The following is a 13,132-nucleotide window of genomic DNA, read 5'->3' on the forward strand; positions in this document are numbered from 1 at the left end:
GAAATGTTAACACTTGTAATGTCAAGTGAGAACAGCTTGAACAAAAGTACTGCAAATCCAGGAGACGAGTGAATCTCAAACATCACTCTTTTCCTTTAAACTTGTTTTCTGGAGGGGGGGGGCTGCCATACCCCCACATTTATATATACCAACTCCAAGACTGCCATACCATGGAGAAAAGGGAATATTCCAGGAAATGGTAATTTCAGACTTGATAAATCTAAGTCTGTACTTTCAGCCATTCAGTCTTTCTACATGTTTTTTGACATGCTCCAATGATTCCCAACATTTCAAATTGTTACTTCCCAATATACCTAAAGCAGACCATAGCACTTTCCGTCTTCAACGTTTTACTAAAACAACAGCTAAACCACATATAATAATCCATGTGAACCTCACCCAGATAACTCCATTTCCCTTTGTCATGTTACACCCCTATCTCCTTATAACCTCTAGCCCCTTTTACATACCAAACCCTTCTGCCACTTCTCCTGAATTATCTTCAGATCTTAACTCCTGCTTTACATTTCAACTTCTTTTTTTTTCTTTCTTTCTGACCACCTCACTTTATCCATCTGTTTCAAATACTCCCCAACACTCTCTTATAACCTAGTTCTATGGCAATATGTACCATAATATTTTTACCCTAGCTAATTTTGACTTAGCTATACAAGTTCTCTCTTCCTCTCCAGCTTAAACAGTCTACCTGCCTACTAATGTTTCACACTCCTCTCTTCAGTTGTATTAATTCCTAACATATATACTGTAACCTTCCTTACCCATGGCTTGTCATCCATATCTAATATCTGCCTGTCACATATATAACATTTGAACTGTTTGCATACAAAATATTTTGTCCAAGTACCTAAAGACAAAGACCACACCACATATGCCATCACAATCTGTTTTATTAACAGAACCCAATGGATATTAAATCACAAAATATTAAACTTCTGATACATTTTATAAACACACTGATTATTAACATTTTTCACAGTTGTTAACACAACAATAGAAAACATTAACAATACGGTCAGCACTGACCACTTACCCTCAGAGATAGACAAGCATTGTTACACCCTCTGCTTACTCCAAACCCAAAAATTGTGAGAGAGGTCCCTCAGTTTACCTCAAAACCAAATAGGGGAAGTGGAAATAGAAGACAATTTCACACTTTTTTGGTTTCTTCATGTGGGTGAAGCAACTGTGGGTAAGTCCAGCATTACCTACATCCAGGAGTGCATTATTTTATTATACAATGACATTATTTAAGAAAGAAATTGCTTAACATTCCTAAATATTGTCTTTGTATAAAGGCACTGGAGTATTCTTCTGCATTGTGTCCCTGTTTTTCCACATTTTCTGGTGTACTGCAGATGAGTATAGGACTTATGTTCCCATGCTTGCACAGTACATCATCGCTGTTCAACAGAAGATATGGTGAAAAAAAAGAATTTCTATTGCTTTGTTTCTTTTAGTATGAGGGAAAAATATGGATATTCCCCAAAAATCTTAACAGTTCAGAAGGTATGACAGTCTGCTGATGTTCTTGTTGTTTGTCTTTTGGCTTTTTCCCGGTAAGGGGTCGCCACAGCGGAACTCCGGTCCGCTAATAATTGGCAGTAGATTTTTTTACGAAACGCCGAGGTGCCAGCTCAATGCCCAACCTTCAACGAAGGCACGTCCATTTACGCACGCATGTCTTTCGAACGCTACCCAACCGCGGGGAGTACATGCAGACTCCGCATACTGTGGAGAAATACAAGGAAAATCAAGTACTTTTCTGTTTTTTTTTTTTTTTTTTAGTTTTGCAGAACATACCTGATTTTTTTATTATTTTTATTTTTATATGTTGGGTAATATTGTGAAAATGTTTTGCAATTATGAGTGTAAATGTTTTAAATGTCTTAAATGTTTTAACTATATTATATACAAACTTTCATATATGGTGTTTTCATGTGAGTTTCTTTTTAAGAACTGCTTTTTTAAATGATCATGTGACTAATTACTTTTGTGAAGGTTAGAGTATTTAAAAAGTGTTACTTGTTTTGTTGAATCACATCTGAAGAAACAGTGTAACTACAAAAGCGCTTATGTATCTTGAATAAACGTTATATAAATTTTATAGTACTGGATTATTCGGCTTTCTTTGGGTCCACTTGTTTGTTTGGAATCTTCTGTTTGATTGAAATTTGTGGACTTGGTTACTGGTTAATGTTAGTGGTTGTCATTGCTTATATATAAAAAGTAGTAAAGCTCACCCAGACTCTGTCACAACTTTGTGTGAGGGAAAGGTTAACTTATTTCTGCCTTCTAGTATTTTGTGTTGCTTTATTGCCTTCTTCTGTTTTGTATATTATGTTTTATTTTCTTTATACTGTGTCTTACCTGTATTCTGACTTTAACAGCATATTTAAACTAGGAAATAAACTGTCTTTCTAGTTACCTGCCCATTATGTCAATTTTACCACATATCTCCTTCCCTTTCCTCTTTCATTGGCCATTGTAAGCACAAAATTATCATTTTATGAAATCACTCTCCTTCAACTTTTTAAAAATATTGTCCATTCTACTGTATTCCATAGAAACAGAATACAAAGTGCCTACCCTCTTTCATAGAACCAGAATACAAAGTGCCCCACCCCCTTTCAATCTATCTTGCTCTTTTAAAATTAGTGGTTCTCCTCCTCTTTCATGTCTAACTATTTAGTGCACATTGCAGTTCTTATAGGTTCATAGGTTCATAGGTAGGTACTAGGCTATCGGCCCAAGGGCCTACGTAAGCCTAGCCAACAAGGTTCCCTGGCTTATGCCACCCAAGAAAGTTATTTTCCTGTGCCACTGTCGAGCAGAGACACAGAAGTGATCCCCGGGGTGTATTTCCTATTTCCCATCCACTCATCAAGATTTTTCTTGAAGAGTGCTAATGAAGAACTTTGCTTGACATAGATGGCTAGCCTGTTCCAGAGTATGGGATGTCTCTGGGATAGGAATCTATCCCTCCAGGATGTCCTGTTTATTGTGGTGACAAGGTTTAGGTCCCTAGAGCGTGTAGCTCGGAGGGATTGGGATTTCTTTAGGTGTAGCATGTCCAACAGCTCTGGGTTTGACACAGCTTTATATGTTAGGCAGAGATCACCTCGGAGTAGGTGATATGCTACGGAGTAAAGCTGGAGTTTTTTGAGACGGTCAGTGTAGGGCATTTGTTTGAGTCCAGTAATCCTCTTTGTGAGGTACTTCTGTGGCCTTTCCAGCTGCTGCAGATGTCTTGTGAGGTACATTCCAAAAGGGGCATTGTAATCTATAATGGGTCTAATGAGTGTCGAGTAGAGGGGAACGATTACCTCTTTTTCCTGGATGAGAACCCATTTATGATGAGGTGTGCCACATAGAAGGACTTCCTGACTACTGTGGCGATGTGACTATCAAAGGAGAGACTACTGTCCACCTGGGTCCCAAGGTCTCTTATCATGCATTCGGTGATAAGTAGATTGCTGCCTATGTGGTAGTTCATGGGTACAGAGTTTTTACCAAAGGGGATGACACTGCACGTTTTGGCATTGAGCTTGAGGCCATGGCTCTGACACCAGGCATCTGTCACAGAGAGGCCCTGCTGTAGGATGTTCACATCATTTGGGGACTTGACTATGGCTCCTAGTTTACAGTCATCTGCGAACTTCGTTAGCCAGAGACCTTCTGTGTTAGCCTGTACTTCAGAGAAGTAGATACCAAACAGGAGCAGTCCCAGGATGGAACCCTGTGGTACTCCACTTGTCACTGGTTGAGGTCAGATTTGGAGTCTGCAACTTTTACAGTGTGGGTCAGTAAGCCAGTTGGCAACCCATCTTGTGACGTAGGGATTTATGCCTAGTTTATTGAGTTTAGCTATAATTCCAGAATGGGGGATGGTGTCGAAAGTCTTGGCGAGGTCAAGATAGGCTGTGTGAACCACATTACCCTCATCTACGGCTTTGGTGACTGCCTCAAAGAAGTCAAATCAGGTTCAGGAGGCATGATCTGACTTTCACAAACCTGAACTGGGTGGGATCCAGAGTTTGGAGGTTACCAATGTCTTTGTTTATGAGTTCCATGATGATATGTTCCATGGCCTTGCAGACCAGGCTTGTCAGGCTAATAGGTCTATAGTTCCCGGGATCAGTGGTGGCTCCCCCTTTGTGGAGTGGGATAACTGTTGCTGTGCGCCATTCAGTGGGCACAAAGCCTGATGCAAGGCTATTATTGAACATGGTGCTTAAGTGAGGAGCCAGTTCATTCTGAAGTTCATGTAAAACGCAGCCTGGGATGTTGTCCGGTCCCATGGATGCTGTGTTTTTGGCTTTAGAGAGTGCAGCTTTCACCTGCGTAGTTGTGATTACAGGGACATTTTCCAGTCTTACCTTTAAAATCTGCAACATCTACTTCAATACCACCAACTATTGGTCATCCCACATTCTGACACTCAGTATTCATCTTGGGATTAGTGCTTTTGTTTTGGTCCTGGTGAGAGAAGAAGCATATGAACATTATTTCCTGGGGACTGTTGATCACCAGAAAGCCAAATAACTGCTTCATAAGTTCCAGTTTTGGAATTTCTGCTTATGTTTTACTCCTGGTGAGAGAAGCAGCAGAGTTCATATATTCCTGACTCTTTCTGGCTGGCAAGTGAATGTCTGGGCTTAACCTTACGGATTGTACTGGTTGCTATTCAAGACATCTACCAGGAAAAGGGCTACAGCAAGCCTATAGACCCTTATATCATCTGGGACAAGACTGTGGGCCACCAAACAGGCTGTGGCCTGCTTCTCATCCTGGGATTGGTGCTACTGTTTTGTAACTGGTGAGAGAAGAAGCAGAGCAGCATCATATCCCAGCAGATTTTAAGCTGTGGTATGACCAACACTAGTAGTAGCCAGGCAGTATAAATTCAGGTGACTCCCCTCTCTTCATCATTCTTGACAAGCTAATTCTTTCTTTTCAGTAAGTATTGCTTGATTTACTTCTAGCTTCAGAATATCTGCCTAAATACTTTAACCATAAATCATCAAGCTCTGCTTATCATTTTCCACTTAAGTGTTTGGCGGTGCCCTGTATAGCCACAGCCACCTTGAGTTGCCATTTTTCCTGTAAAAGCATGATTTAAATTCTACCTATACCTAGTTGCACACAGGACAACTAGTTTGGGGTGACAAGCACTGTCCTCAGAGTTGTAAACTGGATACTCTTGATATTACTTTATATTCTCACTTCAACTGTCTAATCAATAAAAAGTGTCTGTTGCCATGGATATGAACTTTCACACTATCTCCCTTACCAGATATGGGCATCCTGAGGAAGTATAGAAACTGTTTCTTGACTACTGTTGACAAGTTAATTCTTAAACAAACTGATACTGTATGTGAGAGATTTACACAATGTCACTGGAGACAAAGCTCTAACATAAAAACACTCCTACTGCCAATACGGTTGTCAGTAGTACACACACTGCACCCATCACACACAATTCAAAGCAGAAATATAGACCCACATACGCTGTGGCACTTAAATGCAACCTTCCTAAACCCCAAAGGCATCCTAGATGAAGTACACATAACAAACACCCTCAACAACCCCAAATGAACGCTTTCAAAACAACATCCTCATCAACACATACAGCCACATCTCATGGAACCTCTCCTTCTAAGCCCATAAGGCAAGCCACCAGAAAATTCATGATTCTAGTCATTGGAGACTCCATTGTGAGACACACTGATGTCCCTCTCACCAGGCTGAGAAAGGAGAAAGTCAATCATTTGATTATCAGGGGCCAGGATCCACCATAGGTTCATAAGTTCATAGGTTGGTACTAGGCTATCGGCCATAAGGCCTATACAAGCCTAGCCCTAACAATTCCCTGGCTAGTTCTTCCCACAGTATTTACTTCCCTAGACCCTTGTCTAGCAGGGTGACTGACGAGAGCCCCGGGGTGAATTTCCTATCTCCCATCCAATCATCAAGGTTCCTTTTGAAGAGGGCCAAAGAGGCACTCTGCTTGACATGTATGAGCAGTCTATTCCAGAGTCTGGGGGTCAGGAACCTATCCCTCCAGCATGTTTTGTTCATTGTGATGACAAGGTTTAGATCCCTGGAGTGGAACCTATCCCTCCAGCATGTTTTGTTCATTGTGATGACAAGGTTTATATCCCTGAAGCGTGTGTCTCTGAGGGATTGGGATTTCTTTAAGTGTAGCATGTCCAACAGCTCTGGGTTTGACACGGCCTTGTATGTTAAGCAGAGATTGCCTCTGAGTAGATGATATGCGACAGAACATAGGTGGAGTTTTTTTTAGATGGTCAGCATAGGGCATCTGCTTTAGGCCTGTGATTCTTCTAGTGAGGTATTTCTGCAACTTTTCAAGTTGTTGCAGATGTCTTGAGAAGTAAATATCAAACAGGGTGTTATATTCTATAATGGGTCTAATGAGGGATGAGGACAGTGGGACAATAACCTGCTTTTTTCTGGATGAAAAGCCCTTAGTGATGAGGTGTGCCACATAGAAGGATTTCCTGATTGTTGTGGTGATGTGGTAATCGAAGGTGAGACCACTGTCCACCTGTGTCCCTAAGTCTCTTATCACACTTTCGGTGTTTAGTGTACTGTCACCTATGTGATAATTCATGGGTACATGTTTTTCCCCAAAGGGGATAACTATATATTTCTTGGCCTTGAGCTTGACCCCATGGCTCTGGCACCAAGCATCTGTTTCTCTAAGGCCCTTTTGTAGAATATCCACATCATTTGGGGATTCAATAATGGCTCCCAGTTTGCAGTCATCTGTGAACTTTGTTTGCCAGAGTCCCTAAGTGTTGGCCTGTACTTCACAGAAGTAGATGTCAAACAAGAGCTGTCCCAGGACTGAACCCTGAGGTACTCCACTTGTCACTTGTCTGGAGCTGTATTTGGAGTCAGCTATTTTTATAGTGTGGGTTCTGTCAGTAAGCCAGTTGGTAACTGATCAAGTGATGTAGGGATTAATGCCCAGCTTAGTAAGTTTATCTATGATTCCAGAGTGGGGGATGGTGTCGAAGGCTTTGGCGAGGTCCAGATAGGCTGTGTGGACCACCTTACCTTTGTCCACAGCTCTGGAGACTGATTTGAAGAAGTCAATCAGGTTCAGGAGACAAGATCGGCCCTTCACAAACCCAGACTGTGTGGGGTCCAGTGTTTGAAGATTGCCAATGTCTTTGTTTATAAGTTCTATGATAATATATTCCACGGCCTTGTAGATCAGGCTCGTAAGACTGATGGGGTGGTAGTTCCTGGGATCCAAGGTGGATCCCTCCTTGTGGAGTGGGATAAATGTAGCTGTGCACCACTTAGTGGGCATGAAGCCTATGTTGAGGCTATAATTAAACATGGCACTTAGGTGAGGTGCCAGTTCATATAGTACACAGCCTGAGATGTCATCTGGTCCCATGGATGTTGTATTCTTAGCTTTGGAGAGTGCGTTTTTTATCTGTGTAGCCATTATTACTGGAATCTGGCAATCTTTCGGTATTGAGATGGGCCCTTTAGGGGGTGAGAGGGAGGTGAAGTTTGCACTGAATTCATCTGCCAGGATATTGGCAATATCCTTGGGATCAGTATATTTAATGCCATTCTGTGGTAGCTAAGAGCAGATCTGAGCATTGCCATTTAGATTCTTTTATTTTTTTAAACTTTCATTTTATTAATTTTCATAAATCATGAACTTCTTACATCATGTAGATAATTATACATAGACATAACACTAAATATTAAAACTATATACAAATGATGCTCATAACATTAGACTATTCTGTTTGAAATCATTACATTTTATCTAATAACTTTTTTAGTTTCATCCAGGATAACTTCCTATGTGTCATTATTGTCATTCTAGAAGCAAGAGTTAAACGTTCTCTATTACATACTGTTTTGGCCAATAATGTAAATTCAGCAAAAGTTACAATTGTTTTGGTTTTCCAGTTTAAAGTGATGACTTTTCTTGCTATAGCCAAAAGAGACCAGAGAAGATGCACTTGTGATTTTGGTATACAATCTGGCACTGGAGCATTAAACAACAAAAATGCATTTGTTATTATACACTTGTCAGTCCATAATGCCTTTATAAAATCTCTAAATTTCTGCCAGAATGGGACAATCACTCTGCATTCAAGGAACATGTGTACCCAATCAGCACAGAGACTCTCATCACATCTCCAACAATTATGACTAGTTTTATTTGACATTATAGCAATTCTCTGCGGGATAAAGAAACTCCTGTGTAAAAACTTCCATGTAAATATTTTCCAATATGGAGATGATGTTGTATGATTGATTGACCTGAGAGTTACTAATTTATCATTTTCAGAAAAATTAAATCTGTTCATACGTTCTATATAACTCCATAAAGAGTCTTCAGGCTGTTTTAAGTCAGCTCTTAATGTCTTATAAATTTTAGATAAAGAGAACCCCATGCTAAATTGTGATGTATTTAATTCACATAAAAGAAAGATTATTTTAGGCTGTAATAAAATATTAGTCACTTGGCTCATTTTAAATTCCTTTATTAGATGTTCTCTGAAAATTTGAATATTTAACTAATTATCTTGATTTGGGTAATACCTTGCTAAAAGGCTTGTAGTATCATGAATATTATTTGTACTTAGGAACTGATGCCAATAATTTAGTCCATTGCCTTTCATTTCCATTATTTTATTCTTTTTAAGAGTCTAAACAATTCTTTGTGTGTGCTATTGGGAATATTAATATAGAAAAATGTCTTGTTATGAGGTTACTATTTATAATTTTCCTAAAATTGTTTAGTATATAGCTAACACAATGTGGTAACTTCTCATGTTTATTTTCTTTATATACTGAGTCCTTTACTACTAAAACATTTGTGTTATTTTCAGTAAAAATATAATTGTTTATTGTTTCATCGGCATTAGATAGTAGAATATTCATGTGTAGATTTTTCCAGTTTGAAGTATACTTGTTACTTAACCACTTGCTTATGATGTATAAAGTTCTAAGTTTGGAAATGTAATTCCACCTTTTTCCCAATCTCTATTGTGCCAATCATACTTTATTCTTGGTTTTTGTGGGAACCATAAAAACTTAATTAGAAGTGAGTTGAGCTGTTTTATTATTTTTTTTGGAGGGCTGATAATTATTGTTTGAATAAGAAACAAAATTTTAGGAAGAATACACATTTTTATTAATGTTAGCTTTTCTTCAAAAGTAAAGAACATTTTACTCCATTTGTTTACATATTCTTTGATTATACCTAACAAATTTCTATAACTGACTTGTATAATTTCTTTCCAATTAGGTTTTATATATATTCCTAAATATTTAAGAGTGTTATTCCCCCAACTAAAATTACTGTGCTTTCTCCATTCAAAACTTACTTTTTTATTTACCAGTAATATTTCAGATTTAGTGCTGTTGAATTTTAGACTTGAAAGTTTCTCAAAATGTCCTATAGCTGTTGTAATATGCCTTATTGAAGAGTCTAAATTTCCTATGGTTAATATTTTATCATCAGCAAATAATTGTATTTTAGAGGCATAATTTGAATTAACCATAAAGCTATTTATGTTGTTATTATTTCTTATGTAATTTGCAAACAGTTCTACTGACAATTTAAATAACAAAGGTGACAGAGGACAACCATGCTTAGTTCCTTTTAGTATTTGAATTTTGTTAGATAAAAAGGCCCCAATTTTAATATACGACAAAGAGTTTTTATATAAGCTATTTATTAATTCTATGAAATCTGTGGACAAATTAAATGTTTCCAAGACTTTAAATCGATATGACCAAGATAAAGAATCAAATGCCTTCTCTATGTCTAAACTAATAATTGATATATATTTTTTCTTTTTATTTGCAACATCTATTAAGGTTAAAAGTCTGATGACATTGTCCTGAACTTTCCTATTCAAAACAAACCCCATTTGATCATCTGCTATTATTTTGGGGATGAATTGATTCAATCTTTTAGTAAGTATGGAGGTAAAAATTTTATAATCTACATTTAGCAGAGATATAGGTCGATATGATGATACTAATTTAGGGTCTTTATCTTGCTTTAGAATGGGAGATATTATAGCATACTTACATGAAGGAAAGATATTTTTATTTTCCTAAATTCTTCAAAAGCTGCCTGTAAAGTCTTTAAGGTGTCTTCTGGAAACAATTTATATAGTTCTCCTATAATCCCATCTAATCCAGGTGCCTTATTGTTTTTAAGATTACAAATACATTCTTTAATTTCTTTTAATGCTATTGGTTTGAGCAAATTAGCATTTTGTTCTTTTGTTACTCTTTTGTTGATATTTTCATTCAAAAAATTACACTTAAGCATATTGTCTGCAGAGTCACTATTTGTATTATTTACCTTCTCATAATATACTCTGAAGACCTCCAGAATTTCTTTGTGTTCTGTTACGTCTTGTTTTAACTCCTGTATTATCAGTGATTTCTTTTATATGACTTAGTCTAGCTAAATTTTTTGCTTTGACTGCCAACCTATGTACATTTTTGGGGTTCACTGAATAGGATTGAATTTTGAATTTTTCTAGATTTATTGCCACTTTATTATTTACAGTTCCTGCATATCTAGTATTTAATGTTTTAAGTTCAGAATTAGTTTTTATGTCCTTGGTGCTTAAACTTTTTTTATTCCGTCTATTTTTAGTTGTATTTGTGTTAATTCATTTTCCCATTGTTTTCTTTTGTTTAGATACCAATTTTTGATCTTACCATATAAATAAGATTTTAGTGAATCCCAGCATATAACCTTTGAAGTTTCATTATTATCATTGATGTCTAAAAAGTATTTTATTTCACCAAGAGGCCACTCTTTAAATCCATTAAGTGTAGTAATGTAGACAGATAATGTTTGCCACTTTATTAAGTCTTTAGGCATGATATTGACCTAAGGCATTATGATCTGACAATGGGTATGAACTAATTAACACTTCTTGTACCTTAGAAAATATATTGTTAGTAACTAGTACTTTATCAATTGTTGTTTGTGTACCATGCCTATATGAATAATAGGTGTATTCTAATGAGTGTGTTTCTTTTAAATCATATATATCCCTAAGACATAATACATTAATAAAATTCTTTAACTTTTTAGCTGCAGGGGAAATTCTAAATCATTTTTGGTAGTATCTTTTTCAGTGAGAAGGCAATTGAAATCTCCTGCATGTATTATTTCTCCTTTGGATTTGGAAATTATTAACTCTAAATGATTCCTTGCTGCAACTGCTCCAAAACCAGGTATCCAGTAAGAATTTACAAGAGTTACAAATCTTTTGTTTATCTCCAGAACTGCCAGGCATAACATGCCATTCTTGTCTGAGTACGTATCAATGACTTTAGGCATTGGTAATGAGTAAGTATCGATGACGTTAGGCATTGGTAATGAGTAAGTATCGATGACTTTAGGCATTGGTAATGAGTACGTATCGGTGACTTTAGTCATTGGTAATGTTTTTCTCCATAGTATCATCATGCCTCTTCTCTTGGTTTGGTAGTGGGATTCTACAAGGACCATATAACCATTAAAAGATAAGCTTTGCCAGAGATGGTCTGCACCTGTCGCCTCTGGGATTCAGGTTACTGGCTAAGGCTCTTGCCACCCCTATAGTGCCTTTTTTAGGCAAATTTCAAAGAACAAAACCACCACCGTAACAGGTACAAGCATGCAAAATCTGAAGGTAATGGTACTCAATGCTAGAAGTCTAAACCTCAAAATGCACTCTCTCGAGGCACTCCTAAAAATGGAGAACATCGATATCTGTGCAGTAACTGAGACCTGGTTCAAGGCTTCAGAGAGCACTGCTGCAATACCAGGCTACAACTCTTACTACACGTTTCGGCCACCAAAGCAGGACCAAAACACTAAAGGTGGAGGAGTGTCAATATTCACCAAGGATATTCACACCACCAGGCTAGTTGCCCAACACAATGCGTCTGAAATTCTCCAGGTGCAACTAACACTAGGTAAGACTGCAATCCAAATTGTAGCTTGCTACAGATCCCCCACCATACCCCAAGAATCTCACTACACCTTTCTAAACATACTGGAAAATATTACGATCAAACCAAACACCCTAATACTGGGTGATTTTAACTACCCTGCCATTAACTGGGAAAGCTACTCATGTACCAACACCTTTGCCTAACGGTTCTTGGAATTCATAAATTCCAACACCCTGGATCAACTAATCCATAGTCCCACCAGGGGCTCCAATATCCTAGACCTGGTCATTACCAACATGGGAAATCGATGCTCCACACCTATGGTCACCCCCCTCGTTAGTCATGAATGACCATAAGCTAATCACCCTTAACATCCACATCCCACCCCCACCCCCCAGTAAGGAAACCTCCATAAAAAACTTCTCCAAAGCCAACTTCATGCTACTCAAGTCAGAAGTGACAAACTTCATGACACCCATGCAGACGGGAGCTGAAAGTTCAACTGCTGAATCCTACACTAAGGCACTGTACGAGCACATCCACTCATGCATAAATCGTGCCATCCCAAATAGAACCAAGATGCTCTCATCCAAAAAAAGAAGCCAATCTGGTGGTCCCCTGCCATAAACAAACTTTACAACAAAGGGAAGAAACTGTTGCAGAAAAGAGGAAAATCCCAGGATGCAAAAAACTTCCTTACCAGCCTCAGTAAGAAACTGAGATCCCTCATAAAATCCTCCAAAGCTAGTTACGAAAAAAAAATTGCCAAAGATTCCAAAGACAACAACAAGGCATTCTATAACTATGTCAAGAATATAAATGGCAATGCTCAGATCTGCTCTGAGCTAAAACAGAATGGCATTAAATATACTGATCCCAAGGATATTGCCAATATCCTGGCAGATCGATTCAGTGCCAACTTCACCCCCCTCTCTCCCCCTAAATGGCCCATCTCAATACCGGAAGATTGCCAGATTCCAGTAATAACGGCCACACAGGTAAAAAACGCACTATCCAAAGCTAAGAATACAGCATCCATGGGACCAGATGACATCCCGGGCTGTGTACTACATGAACTACAATATGAACTGGCACCTCACCTAAGTGTCATGTTTAATCATAGCCTCATCTCAGG

Source organism: Protopterus annectens, chromosome 2.part1 (genome assembly GCF_019279795.1).
Source record: "Protopterus annectens isolate FY-2018-M chromosome 2.part1, PAN1.0, whole genome shotgun sequence".
Classification (NCBI taxonomy): domain Eukaryota; kingdom Metazoa; phylum Chordata; order Ceratodontiformes; family Protopteridae; genus Protopterus; species Protopterus annectens.